The 14,477-nt window shown below is 40.9% G+C and overlaps 1 long non-coding RNA gene across 1 annotated transcript; it reads left to right on the top strand.

Moving 5' to 3' along the window:
- The first annotated feature begins 2,623 nt into the window (after nucleotides 1-2,623).
- LOC138164852 (uncharacterized) lies at nucleotides 2,624-12,640 on the top strand. The gene is made up of 2 exons (XR_011169203.1): nucleotides 2,624-2,888; nucleotides 12,022-12,640. It is a non-coding gene; the product is annotated as an uncharacterized lncRNA (long non-coding RNA).
- Nucleotides 12,641-14,477: the final 1,837 nt, after the last annotated feature.

Genomic DNA, 14,477 nt, shown 5'->3' with positions numbered 1-14,477 from the left:
TTGGAAGGGAATTTGGGAGAGCTCAAGTGAGTTTCTGCCTTTTCTCCACCATCTCTTCTCCACCTGAGATGGAGATTAATTGCTATTTGTAAAGAGATTGGATTGTAACTACTGGGAGAAACTGTGAAAAGACAGAGAGAAGGGAGATGAAGAGAATTGTTTTCATTCTTAATCTCATAGTAGTATATGCTCCAGGGCAACTCTCCCAACTCCCACTCCCACTGATGGGTCCAATCCCCTGAGCATGGCTATTTCCTATCCTCTTAGAGTCTAGAGGTATCCCTGAGGTATTGGTGTAAAGGAAAGCATGAGCAGCTTTCCAGAGGATTACTGCTGTGAACAACTTTTAAGGTTCTGATTATATAGCAAAGCAAACTCTGTATTTATTCAATAACAAATCAGAGCAAAACACTCACAGAAAATCAAAATACAGCATTCACCATATCATAACTCAACAGCTTATCACTAAAATGGCCACATAGTTTTCACCAAAGTGGCCACACAGTTTTAAACAAAGTATAATCATTTAGTAACTCAATCATTCAATCATCCTTAAGGAGGTTTGCCTCCTTAAGGGACACAAAGTACAAAAGTCAAAGTCCTCCACCCATGGAATGCAATTAAGTTACAATTTCATCAGTCACTACTCAGTACCCTCTTAAGGGGTAGTGGAAAGTACAAGGGCCATCCACCCCTATGTAACAAGTAAATTACAATTTCATCAGTCACTACTCAGTACCCACAGAGAGGTCTTTTCATCTTGACTCAAGGTAGACTATCAGCTTCCATGGTTCCTCTTCTATGGTCCCAACTCCTGCCTGAATCTAACCAACTGCCACCTGAGTTCAAAGGCAGACAGCTCCCACTTCCTTGTCCAGCTCTCCATGCAGTTCCTGCTCCATATTGAAGCTCACAGTGTCCAGTCCACCTCAAATCTCTCACGGTCTATGTTCCCAGGAAGACAAAGCTTAACAAAAGCCACAGTAACATCCATGCACATTAACAAAGTCACAACAACATTTGTACAGAGTATTGGCACCACAGTCATGCTTCCTTGGTCTTCAGCAGCTTCTAGAAGAAGTTTGTAGCTCCTCAGCCTGGTTCTTGGAAGAAGTGTTGCCACCACAAGTTCGAGTTTTGTGTCAGTTCTGTGTTATTTCTCTTCTCAATTCTCAGTCCAACAGTAGCAGCCCAGCCTCCAGATGTCCACTGAGAGAAATTCTCTCTCTGTCTCTCTCTGTCTCTGTGTCTCTCTCTGTGTCTCTCTGTCTGTCTGTCTGTCTGTCTGTCTGTCTCTCTCTCTCTCTCTCTGTCTCTCTCTGTCTCTCTCTCTCTGCCAGCAGCTGCTATGCTCCCACAATGCTTACCCCAAGAAATTCTGACCCTCCCACCTTCGGCTTTTCCTTATATACAGTATCAGCTCTTCCCTGTTCAGCCCCTTCCTGTTACAGCAACATGGGTTCATACCTTTTTTTTTTTTACAGAGGATTAATTTGAAACTAAGTGCTAAGTACCTGTTAGCTTGGTAATACAAAGGGATCTTCAAATTTCATTACTATTACAATTGGCAGTGTCTTTCTTTCTAATGCTTTTGCCTCAAGCTTCGATTCCAGCTGTGTTCTCCTCAATATCAGTCACCAATGATTCACACTCCCTGGTCTTCAATCAAAGGGGCAGTTAGGTGGCACAGTGGATAGAGTGCCAGATCTGGAGTCAGGAAAACTCCCTTTCTTGAGTTCAAATCCATCCACAGACATTCTCTAGTTGTATAATCCCAGGCAAGTCACTTGACCCTGTCTGCCTCAGTTTCCTCATCTGTAAAATGAGCTGGAGAAGGAAATGGCAAACCACTCCAGTATCATTGCCAAGAAAGCCCCAAACAGGATCATAACAAGTCAGACACAACTGAAAATGACTGGACAACAACAAAGTATTCAATCAACTTGTACCAACTGGCTTTTACAAAGGAATATTTACTGAGAAACCGTAGCAAGAAGTGAAGTACTTGGACGTGGACTCATTGCACACTCTCCTCTAGACCATCTCAGTTCCTGGGTAGAGTGGGCCGAACCTTAAAACAAATTCCTGCAAGGCATTTATAGCAATCAAATTCATTTCCAAAGCCAACAGACAGAATTCTTCCTTCACTCATACAACCTAGTATTGAGTCTAGGTTGCATCATGTGGATCACTTGGGCTTCAAAATCATTGGGTTTGGCTGCTCTGGCATGGAATCCTGTCACTGGACATCTGATGCCTTGCTCTTTTGACATTTCAAAACTCACAAAGTCACAGCCTAATCTCTTCTATCCCCAATATTCCTTCATCTAAATCAGGAGAGAATATATACAAGAGGGATAGAAGCAACAGTGAGGCCATGTAGTCATGGCTTCATGTCAAATTGGGTGGCACTAGTTTCTCTCTCCCTGTCTCCCTTTGTCTCTGCCCCCCTTCCCTCCCCCTTCCTCTTCCTCTCTCTCCTGGTCCTTCTCTTTATCTTTCCCTTCCTGGAGGCTTACAGCACTTCCTGACCCCTCATTTGAAAGCAGCCAGACAGGAAGGACAAAGACCTCACTTGGGCTGATTAGTGCCTTTGGAAATGCACACCCAGGTCCCACTCTACAGCCAATTAAAAGTCCTTTTCTTCACCACCAAGCACACAGACAGGAAACAGTTACCAAGTATCTGTGCACACTCCAAAGTCCCGGAAGAGGACTGCGCCAGGCGGCCCTGCTTCATGTGGTCAGAAAAGGGTTCTTCTTGGACAGCCCTCCACGACATTGTGAAGAAACATCGCAAAGGGAATTCCTGAGAAGCCTGGGTCGCTCTTTGGAGTCGGTACTTTGCTTGCAGAATGGAGAAGTCAGCCGTTAAAGGGATGGTTAGAGGTGACTCTGGCTGTGATCTTTCTCCGTTGAAACTTTATAAATAATTATGTCTTTGTTTTATTATTTGTTACACTGTTAATAAATTATAAAGCTAGTAACTTTGATATTTAAGCCTGGAAGACTGGGGACTTTGATGTGTTGTGAAGGCTGAGCAACTGCTTATGGGAAAAGATATTTCTCCAGCTGTCTAAATAAATAATATTTATTAACCTGGTTTGGGGGCTTAGAGATAACGTTTAATTAAGGAGAAAGCTGTAGCAACTTTAGTGGTTAATAAGGGAATAACCAAACACATTCTTGAATAACTTAAATCTCAAGATAATAAGGATGAATATGGTTACAAGAAAAGTAGCAGACAGGAGTAAATGCTCTCCTACTGCTTCATCAACTATAAAATTAGGAGCATAATAGCATCGCGGGGTTATTGTGAAGTTCAAATGAAATGTAGGCAGAAAGTGCTTATCAAAATGCCTGGTGCACAGTAGGGGTCTAATACATGCTTGTTCCCTTCCTCTTCCCCTTTCCATGGTGCTAGATTCTTTACAGATATCTCATTTGAAACTCATAACAACCCTGTCATTTTACAGTTGAGGAAACCGAGACATATAGGGTTTAAGTGACTTACCTAGGGTCACACAGCTAGTAAGTATCTGGGACTGAATTTGAACTCAGGTCTTCCCGACAGCCTAGTACTCCATCTACTATACTGTTTAGCTGCCTATAAAAATCTGATTACTTTTAAAAATCTTTTTTTCTAATTAATTAATTAATTTTTGGTTTTCAGCATTTATTTCTATAAGATTTTGAGTTCCAAATTTTCTCCCCATCTCTTTCCTCCCCCCACCCCAAGACAGCATGCAGTTTGATACAGGCTCTACTTATACTTTCATATTGAACCTATTTTCATATTAGTCATGTTGTAAAGAAGAATTATAACTAATGGGAAAAACCACAAGAAAGAAGAAACAAGCAAAAAAAAAAAAGAGAGAGAGCAAATAATATGCTTCAATCTGCATTCAGACTCCATAGTTCTTTATCTGGATGTGGACAGCGTTTTATATCATGAGTCCTTTGGAGTTGTCTTTGTTTTTGCATGGCTAAGAAGAGCTAAGTCTATCAAAGTCAGTCATCATAGTGCTGTTACTGTGTACAATGTTCTCCTGGTTCTGCTCACTTCACTTGGCATAAGTTCATATAACTCTTTCCAGGTTTTTCTGAAGTCTGCCTGCTCATCGTTTCTTATAGCACAATAGTATTCCATCCCATTAATATACCACAACTTGTTCAGCCATTCCCCAACTGATGGGCATCCCCTCAATTTCGAATTCTTGGCCACTACAAAAAGAGCCTCTATAAATATTTTTGTACATGTGGGTCACTTTCCCATTTCTATGATCTCTTTGGGATACAGCCCTGGAAGTGGTATTGCTGGGTCAAAGGGTATGCACATTTTTATAGCCATTGGTTATAATTCCAAAATGCTCTCCAGAATGATTGGATCTATATACAATTCTACCAACCATGCATTAGTGTTCCAATTTTCCCACATCTTTCCAGCATTTATAATTTTTTGTTTTGTCATGTTAGCCAATCTGATAAGTGTGATGTGGTAGCTAAGAGTTGAAAAACCTGATTACTTCTTATCAGGGAGGTACCTTCTCAGTCTCTTTGGCAGGATCATGAGTCCTTTGTCCCACCTACTTTGGATGGGGGTCCCCCCCAGTTCTGCCATGGTCTCTTTTATCCTCTCTGTCTCTCTATCTCTGTCTGTCTCTGTCTCTGATTCTCTCTCTCTGTCTCTGTGTGTGTGTCTCTCTCTCCATCTATCTCAGTCATGCATTTGATTCCCAGACCTACACATCGAGTCATTATGTCTCTATTAAGCTCTAGTTTGTCTCCAACTGAATGTCCTACATATTTCTTGCTTTCAACTCATCTAAAATAGAAATTATCAACTTCTTCTGAAACACACAGCCTTCCTAACTTCCCTATTTCTTTTTGGTTTTGCTTTTGCTTTTTGGAGGGCAATTGAGGTTAAGTGACTTGCCCAAGGTCACACGGCTGGTTTTTGTGTTAAGTGTCTGACGCCAAATTTGAACTCAGGTCCTCCTGACTCCAAGGCCAGTGCTCTATTCACTACACCACCAAGCCATGCCCTAACTTCCCTATTTCTATCACAGACGCCATCACCCATTTTCTCAGTCACTCAGGCCCACTACTTAAGTCATCCCAGTTCTCCTTATCCCTGACCCTAGCCCCTCAATTGCCAGGTTTTGTAATCTTACCTTTACAACATCTCTGGCATTGGACTCCTTCTCTCCAATCACACTGCTACCACCCTAGTCCAGGCCCACAACACCTCTCCCTCAGACTACTCTAAGAGTTTCGTAAACTGCCTCCAGTCTCTCCCCTCTCCAGTCCATCCTCCAAATAGCTGTCAACATGATTTTCCTACAAAGTTCATATCTGACTATGTAACTCCTCCTCTCAACAAGATTCAGTGGCTCCCCATTGCCTCTAAGATAAAATATGAATGCCCCTATTTGGCCTTTAAAACCCTTCACAGCCTGGCTCCAGCTGACCTTCTAGGTTTCACTACAGGTCGCTATGCATGACTTTCTTTCACATACCCTTTGACCTCTGTTTCTTTGCCTAAACTAACCCCCATGCCTTCAGTGTTCTTCCTCCTCTCTTCTGTCTCTTCAAACTCCCAACTCCCCTCAAGCATCAGTTCAAATACTCTTCCTTCCAAAGGCCTCTCTTGATTCCTCCAGTTGTTGGTGCCTCCCCCCAACATCCCAGGCATCTAGGCGGCTCAACGATGAGAGTACTGGATCTGGAGTCAGGAAGACCTGAATTGGAATCCTGCCTCCAATCCTGACTTAGTTTTGTAACCATGGGCAATCGCTCAGTCTGCCTGCCCAGTTTCCTCACTTACAAAATGAGGAACGCAATAGCGTCTACCTTGCAGACTCGTTGTGAGGAATATTTATAAAGTGCTTTGCAACTTTCAAATGCCAGTTATTATTATTCAATATATTATATATTCAAATGATAGCTATTATTATTACTCTGTATGTAGTCCATATGTACTGTTGTTTTTCAGTCATTTTTTTTTCAGTTGTGTTTGACCCTTGTTGACCCTATTTGGGGTTTTCTTGGCAGAGATACTGCCACTGGAGGGGTTTGTCATTTCTTTCTCCAGTTCATTTGACAGATGAGGAAACTGAGGCAAACAGGGTTAAGTGACTTGCCCAGGGTCATACAGCTAGCAAATGTCTGAGGCCAGATTTGAACTCAGGAAGATGAGTCTTCCTGACTCCACGCCCAGGGACTAACCAACTATCCACCACTCTATCTCGTATGTACTGTCTGTGAACATATTATATCCTTCCAGTAGAATGGAAACTTGAAGACAGAACCTTTCTCACTTTTGTCTTTGTATCTCCAGGACCTAGAAAGGTAGCTGACACACAACAGGTGCTTAATAAATGTATATTGATTAGCTAATTGGGATAAGGGCAGTTCCAAATGCCACAGGGAGTAACAAAAATTTCACAATGATGTGCATTGTGTGTGGTTTGTCCTTCTGCCACATTCAAGTGGCTTTTCTCTGTTTTCCAAGTACAGGTTGAATTTCCTGAAAATGAATCTCAATGGACTGGAGTAATGCCTCTCCACACTCCAGTGATGAGGGACAAGGAAATGTTCCTAAAAATATACAAGAGAAGTGGGGCTTCAGCGGGGAGGGGGGATCTAGGTGGACAAGGGTAAACTTGACCCTTGTCAGAAACTGGAAAGTAGAAGACTGTAACACAGAGGGGTGAGGGGAAGAAAGGAAGAGGGCAGAGCCAGATGGATTCGGGGCCCTTCTGTGGAGATGCAAAAAAAAAAAAAAAGAAATTTCAACTTAAAAGGAAATTAAAAGATCTTCGTGACAAGCTGAATTTTCTAGGGCTCTGACTTTTAAACTACAAGAAGTTATCGTTTTAGGCTAATAGAGGCTACATAGAGAATCCAGCTTTCTGAGTCTGGAGCCTTTTGTTTGTCATTAAAAATGCAGAAGGAGATAGCAAGCTGATGGAAAGAATGCTGATGGAATGGTGTGGGCCAGCATAGGGGTGGAGTTAGTTAGTGCCAGAGATACTTCAAGGAGAGGCTTCCTACTCAGAAGACATATGAAGAGAAAGACTTGGGAAGCTGCAGATATGTAGGGGAAGCTCCTCAATATGCCCCTGATTCCCAGCTCACCTCCCTGGAGCGTTTGGAGAAACACTTTGGCCTTTGGCTGGTACTGGGGCCTATCTCCTGCTTTGAACTGTGATATCTCAAGCCTGGGTAGAGAGTTCATGTATTTTATTCTATGTAACTTCTCCAATTCCTCTTTGCATTTTGCTTGGATTAGTGAGTTTACTCATTATTTCGATATTTGTAATGATTTTTTGTGAAGTAGTGTTTGGAGGAAAGGACAGGTGGGTTAGTCAGTCAATAAACATTTATTAAGTGCCTACTTATATACCGGGCACTATGCTAAACACTCAAGATGCCAATGGTGGTAGTAAGTTAGTATAGACTAAGGGGTAGTGACCAGGTAAATAGATTTTGTTTTGAACCAAATTTGTACTCCCAGACCAGCAATATTTGAAGGGGCAGATAGATCTGAATCTAGCCTGGTTCTCTTCTTGGAGACGGGCAAGGATCTAAGAAGCAAGTACCTAGCCATAGGCCTTCTCCTTATCCCCTTAAAACAGAAACCACAGTATCCGTTGGAGAGGAGTGGACATCAATACTCAATAAATGTCTGCACCTGGATTAGAGGTGATCTGACTCTGAATTCTTTGAGATGGTGCTGCCACAACACACCACAAAACCGCAATGATTTCAGTTCATATAAGTCTTCCCAGGTTTCTCTGAAACCATTCTGTTTGTCATTTCTTATAGCACAACAGTATTCCATCACAATCATATACCACAACTTGTCTAGCCATTCCCCAAATGATGGGCATGCCCTTAATTTCTAATTCTTTGTCACCACAAAAAGAGGTGCTGTAAATAATTTTTGTCCTTTCTTGTTTTCTTTGATCTCTTTGAAATACAGACCTAGTAGTGGTATTTCTGGGTCTAGACCAAGGGTTCTTAACCTGGGTCCAATCATCTAGGGTTTTTAAAAAAATTATTATATTTCAATATAATTGGTTTCCTTTGCAATATTATGTACTTTATTTTATGCATTTACAAACCTGATTTCGAGAAGAGGTCTGTAGGCTTTGCTAGAAGGCAAAGGGGTCCAGGACACAAAAAAGGATAAGTAATTTTTGAAAGTTATTGGATGAAGTCAAATATTATTGCATAATATTTGTCACATCTTGTGAGGTGTCTTTAAAAAATAGCAGACTAATTCAGAACCCAGAGGTTCAAGCATCTAATAGTGTAGAAGAGAAGTTTCCAGTCAAATCCCTGAAAAGGAATCATTTGGCAGGAGGAAGAAAAAGAAAGGTGGCCCTAACCCTAGCCCTAGCTCTAGCCCAAGCCCTAGCCTACCATGACTTCAGTTTTCCTCTCTCTCCACTCACCCTGAGCAAGCCAGAGGAAGACCTCTTGAACTTTGTACAAATGGAAGATTTGGAATTTTCATCAGCATTTTTTGTTTCAATCTTGCTTTAATCAATCAAACATATAATCACAGCTAGTTCAGGGGAAAAAGTCAGCACCCCAAACTTCAAAGTATACAGACAGGTTACAAGCAGGAGTTACAAGACAGAGAAACAAACAGATCAAGCAGACAGGCCTCCAACTGTCCAACCATTACATCCATACCTAGTCAGTTACCAGAGAGGGAAGCATCAACATCTGGGTTTTCAAAGCTGGGGGGCTCTCAACGGATTCCCAGAGTCTTGTCTGGTCAAATCACACAACACTTCTCAAAGTGAGCCCCCATCTGACATCAGCATTTTAATGGTGACTCTAGGACAGCAATGGCTGCATCAGGAGCCAGGTACAGACAAGACACAGGGAGACATGCAACTTCAAAGTTCTTCAAGGAGCTTATCAAAAAGCTCCCTAAGGTGGGTGGCCAGGTGGCTCAGCGAGTAAGAGCACCAGCTCCAGTGTCGGGATGACCTGGATCAAATCCGGGCTCAGATACTCAGTACCACACCTAGAAATAATAACTGGCCGTGTAACCTTGAGCAAGTTACTTAACCCCAATTGCTTAAAAAAAAAAAAGCTCCCTAAGGGCAACACCCTGAGGACTCCAGCAAGAGGACTTCTGAGAGCTGTGAGTTCCCCTTTTGAGCTGTAACCTTGAACCCACTCTCCCCTGGACTTTGTATGTATTTGTGGGTGAGGATGTCACAGACCTTTGGGAAAGGGAGGTTTGTACTAATTGTTCTTATTCTACTACCTTTTAAAAAAGCTTACTTAAGTCTAGCTGACTGATAGAAACTGATAATAACAGGGGAAAGCACACAAGTGGGGCTCATGAAATATAGCATTAGAAATACAAAATCCTCCCCTCCAAAAATGAAAAAAAAATCAATAAATGATGAGCAGGAGCATCCTGTTCATCATTTCTTATCACAAAATAGTATTCTGTCACAATCATATACCACAACTTGTTCAGCTGTTTCCCAATGAGCATCCCCTCAATTTCCACTTCTTTGCCACCAGAAAAAATAGCTGTTATAAGTATTTTTGTACATATAGATCCTTTTCCTTTTTCTTTGATCTCTTTGGGATATAGACCTAGTCATAGTAGTGCTGGGTCAAAGGGTATATATGGTTTTATAGCCCTTTGGGCATAGTTCCAAATTGTTTTCTGTAATGGTTAGACTAGTTTGCAACTCCACCAATAGTGCATTAGTGTCCCTGATTTTCCACATTCCCTTGGCATTTGTCATTTTCCTCATCTGCCATGTTAGCCAATCTGATAGGTGTGAGGTGATACCTCAGAGTTGTTTTAATTTGCATTTCTCTAATCAATAGTGATTTAGAGCATTCAAAAATATGACTATAGATAACTTTGATTTCTTCTTCTCAAAATTGCCTACTTTTATCCTTTGACCATTTTTCATTTGGTGAATTTCTCTTATTTTTATAAATTTGACTAGTTTCCTATATATTTTTATAAATGAGCCCTTTATTAGAGAAACTTATAGTAAAAATTTCCCCCAGTATCCTGCTTTCTTTCTAGCTTTGGGTGCATTGGTTTTGTTTGTGCAAAACATTTTAAATTTCATATAGTGAAAATTATCCATTATACTTCTTGTGATCCTATCTCTTGTTTGGTCATAAAATCTTCCCTTTTTCATAGACTTGACAGGTAAGAATTTCCATGTTCTCTGAATTTGCTTGTGATATAGCACTTTATGTCTAAGTCATGTGTTGGCAAAGAATTGGAGATTGAGATGTCCATCAATTAAGAATGGCTGAACAAGTTGTGATATATATGATTGTGATGGAATACTATTTTGCTATAAGAAATGATGAGCAGGATACTCTCAGAGAAACCTGGGAAAACTTATGTGAACTGATGCAAAGTAAAGTGAGCAGAACCAGGAGAACATTGTGCACAGTGATAGCAATATTGTAATGATGATCAACTATGAAAGACTTAGCTACTCTGATTGACATGACGATCCAAGACAATTCTGAAGGACTCACTATGAAAAATAACATCCACCTGTAGAGAAAGAATTGATGGAGCCTGAGTACAGACCAAAGTATACTATTTTTCACTTTATATTTTGTAGGGTTTCCTTTTGGTCTGTGTTTCTTTCACAACATGACTAATATGGAAATATGTTTTGCTTGATTGCACACGTATAACCTATATAAAATTTCTTGCCTTCTCAATGAGGGAGGAGGAGAGGGAGGGAATGAGAGCATTTGGAACTCAAAATTAAAAAAAACTGAATGTTAAAAATTGTTTTAACATGTTATTGGAAAAATAAAATATTATTCATAGGGAAAAAATTTCGAAATCATGTACCCATTTTGATCTTATCTTAGTATGCAGTGTGAGACTTTGGTCTATATCTAGTTTCTGCCAGACTGCTTTCCAGTTTCCTCAGCAGTTTTCGTCAAATAGTAATTTCTTAACCCAAAAGCTTGGGTCTTTGGGTTTATCAAACACTAGATTGCTATTGTCATTTATACTATGTATTGTGTATTTATATATAATCTCTTCCACTGATCCATTACTCTATTTTTTAGGCAGCACCAGATTATTTTGATGATTACTACTGACAATGTATTTTTTTTCTTTTTGGAGGGGAGAGGGCAAGGCAATTGGGATAAAGTGACTTGCCCTAGGTCACAAGGCTAGTAAGTGTTAAGTGTCTGAGGCCGCATTTGAACTCAGGTCCTTCTGACTCCAGGGCCAGTGCTCTATTCACTATACCACCTAGCCAACCTGAAAAATGTACTTTTGCCTTTTGTCACCATTTTCCCTTTCTGTTATAGACATATGGTTCTTGATTTGTTACTTTAATGCAAAATTTGCCCTCTGGGGTAATTTCTAGAAGTTTCTAGGAGTCCCTTTGATAAAGGCTATTTAAATCCTCAGATTTCTTAAGTCAATCTGTGATTTCTTGACTGGTAAAGGAGAATATATTATGGTCAAGGAATCTTCCAAGTCAGTATCTGATAAATTAATGAATATGTATTTCAAGGGCAGCTAGAAGGTACAGTGGATAGAATGCTGGGCCTGGAGTCAGGACTTGAGTTCAAATCTAGCCCCAGACACTTACTAACTGTGTGACTTTGGGTAGGTCACTTAATGCAGTCTGGCTTCATTCCTCATCTGTAAAATGAGCTAGAGAAGGAAATGGCAAACTACTTCAGAATCTTTGCCATATGACTGAAACAACTCAACAAGAGCAAAAATATTTCAAATATATCTGAATCCTAAATGCACGGCTAAAGCCTCAGTTTTAGAGGTATGAATTAAGAACTCATGCCAAAAAGGAAGGAGTGGGAGGCTCTGAGGAAGAAATGGCTCCCTAAGGGAGAATAAAATTAAGCACTGGAAGGTGAGAGGTCACCAGGAAGCATCAGAAGATGACAACTGTAGCAGTAGTTGGTGGCTCCCCATCAAAGATATGGAGATAATTCTGTGTCTTCCTCATTGCAGTGTCCCGGTTCCCAGCACCAGACCTCAAGAGCTCACACGGACTCACTCAACTCAAGCCTACAAGTGGGCTCTGCAGAAACCTGGCAGAAACACTCACATTCTGAATCCTTGCATCAGTTGGAGGATGTGGATCCAGGAAACAGATCCTTGAATTCCCCTTTCAGGTTGAATTCAAGTATCATTGCCAATGGGACAAGGAGAGACACATCCCCTGCTGCCCCTTACTGCACTTAGTAAAGGCTCAGGGGGAAAGATGAAGAGTGACCTCAGGCATTGATTGGTCCTCTCAGCCACTCCCTAGAAGTCCCCTGTGTGGTGTCATTGGCTGACGTCCCATAAGCCCACCAGTCTGATTAAGGGGCTTTTTCATATCTCATCAACTTGATAGTTGTGAGAACATGTCTTATAATCTTCTTTTCTTCAAAAAAAGGATAAAGGAGGGTGGCTAGGTGGCACAATGAACAGAGCACTAGCCCTGGAGTCAGGAGGACCTGAGTTCAAATCCGGCTTCAGACACTCAACACTCACTAGCCATGTGACCTTGGGTGAGTTACTTAACCCCAATTGCCCCTACAAAAAGCAAAAAAACAATAAAAAATTTATAAAGGGCTGGAGAAAACTGTCTATGCACATCCTACCTTTCCCCTCCCCCCTCACTGCACTGAAGCCAGGCGCTGTCAGGGGTAATTTCAGTAAAAGAAGACTAGCAGTGAGAAACTCACAAGAGGGGAAAAAATGCAAGAGAAAAAGCTGGTGGTACCACCTGTGACTTCAAAAGCCTAAGATCAACGGCCACATTTCAGGCAACAATAAAGAGGAAATGAGGGTCCTGATGACAGGGGAGGAACTGGACCTGCTTGGTGGGATGAAACTCATGACTGGACCACAGCTCTTGGCAGGCAGACCTCATTAAAGAGAAATAGGATAGTAAAGGGCAGCATTTATTAAGAAAGTATGCTCATCACAATAAAGAAAGAACAAGAATGGAAGGAAGAGGGGACATACACTTGAAACAATTCAATCCTGAGCTACCTTAACAAATAATTGGCAACCAAAAATAGGAAATGGACAGAAGACAAGACGCCAATATTGACTCTGACAATTTTATAGAGAAGTTTAAATGATGTAGATCTATTATGACAACAGGGACATCAAAAAGGTCTCAAAAGGCTTCTGGCAGCAAACATCTGATTCACTAAACAGAGAAAGCTGCCAAAGATAACATCAAGTTAGACTATAAACTTGTCTGTAAAGTCTTACAAAAAGGGATCATGGATGATTAGAAGTATCATTTCATAACATGGAGAGAAGCAGCAGAGGGCAAAATCAGTTTAAAGAAATCTTGGCAAGAGATCCAACCTTTAGCAATGTCATCACAAGGGTATTCAAAGATGGAAATGGGAAAAGGCCTCAAATAGAAGAAACATGGACAAAATCTGCATAAATCTGTTGAAAAATGCAAGAGAACCACTACCCTTGGGCCCCTGACCCCATAGTCCTACATATGATTTTAGGAGAGGTGGAAATGGCAGCAAATAGAACAAAGGTAGAAAAAGTAACTGGTCTGGGCCAAGTATTATACAGAGGAGATCCATGTTGGAGGTGACACAATTGTGAAAGCCTTGGGGGACTTATATTCAATGAAGGCAAAATGACAAAAGCGTGGAAGAAAATCTCAAACCATTTAATTCATAGTGCAATAAGATAGTTTAGAGAATGTCAATAATTACTGACCTTCATGACCTACTGACTTACTTTACTTTCCCATCTTTAGGAGAGTCGGTCCTACATGATTCAGGCCATCATTCTTGGTAAGGAGAGAAAGAGCGAACAAGCAGATCTTCCATGAGATTGTGAGCTCCCCAAGGGCAGGGACTGTCCCTTGCCTTTCTTTATAGTCTCAGTGCTTAGCACAGGGCCTGTGTAGGTAGTAAATAGTAAGTACTTAAATATTGACTGACTAACTGATATTCAGCAACATATAGTGTGCAACATCGGACATAACATGTTCAGTCACTCTCTAATGAGAAATATCAGGTGGGACATCAAATAAGGAGATTCATGTTCACCAAGGATATGTACTTCTGTGACAGAAGAGGTGTAGCACAGATCCAAGTCAAGGGGAAATTCTCTTCAAGTGAATGGTGAGGTTGTCTAAGTGTCCCTGTCTGTGGGTGACACTTTACTAATTGTGTCAAGCCCCAGAAGGGGCTTGTAGGGCTTCCCATAACTATTCAAAGTTAAGTTTGGTTTTACCATCCACATAGAAAAGATCAAGTGGATGAGGACCATCTATTGCCTAGATCTTTCTTTCTTTCTTTCTTTCTTTGTTTCTTTCTTTCTTTGTTTGTTTCTTTGTTTGTTTCTTTCTTTGTTTCTTTGTTTCTTTCTTTCTTTCTTTCTTTCTTTCTTTCTTTCTTTCTTTCTTTCTTTCTTTCTTTCTTTCTTTCTTTCTT

This window comes from Petaurus breviceps, unplaced genomic scaffold (assembly GCF_028583685.1).
Source record: "Petaurus breviceps papuanus isolate PSGF00001 unplaced genomic scaffold, PetGlider_PUasm1.0 207, whole genome shotgun sequence".
Classification (NCBI taxonomy): domain Eukaryota; kingdom Metazoa; phylum Chordata; class Mammalia; order Diprotodontia; family Petauridae; genus Petaurus; species Petaurus breviceps.
Note: the sequence above shows the minus strand (reverse complement) of the source record. Positions and strands in the feature narration are given on the sequence as shown.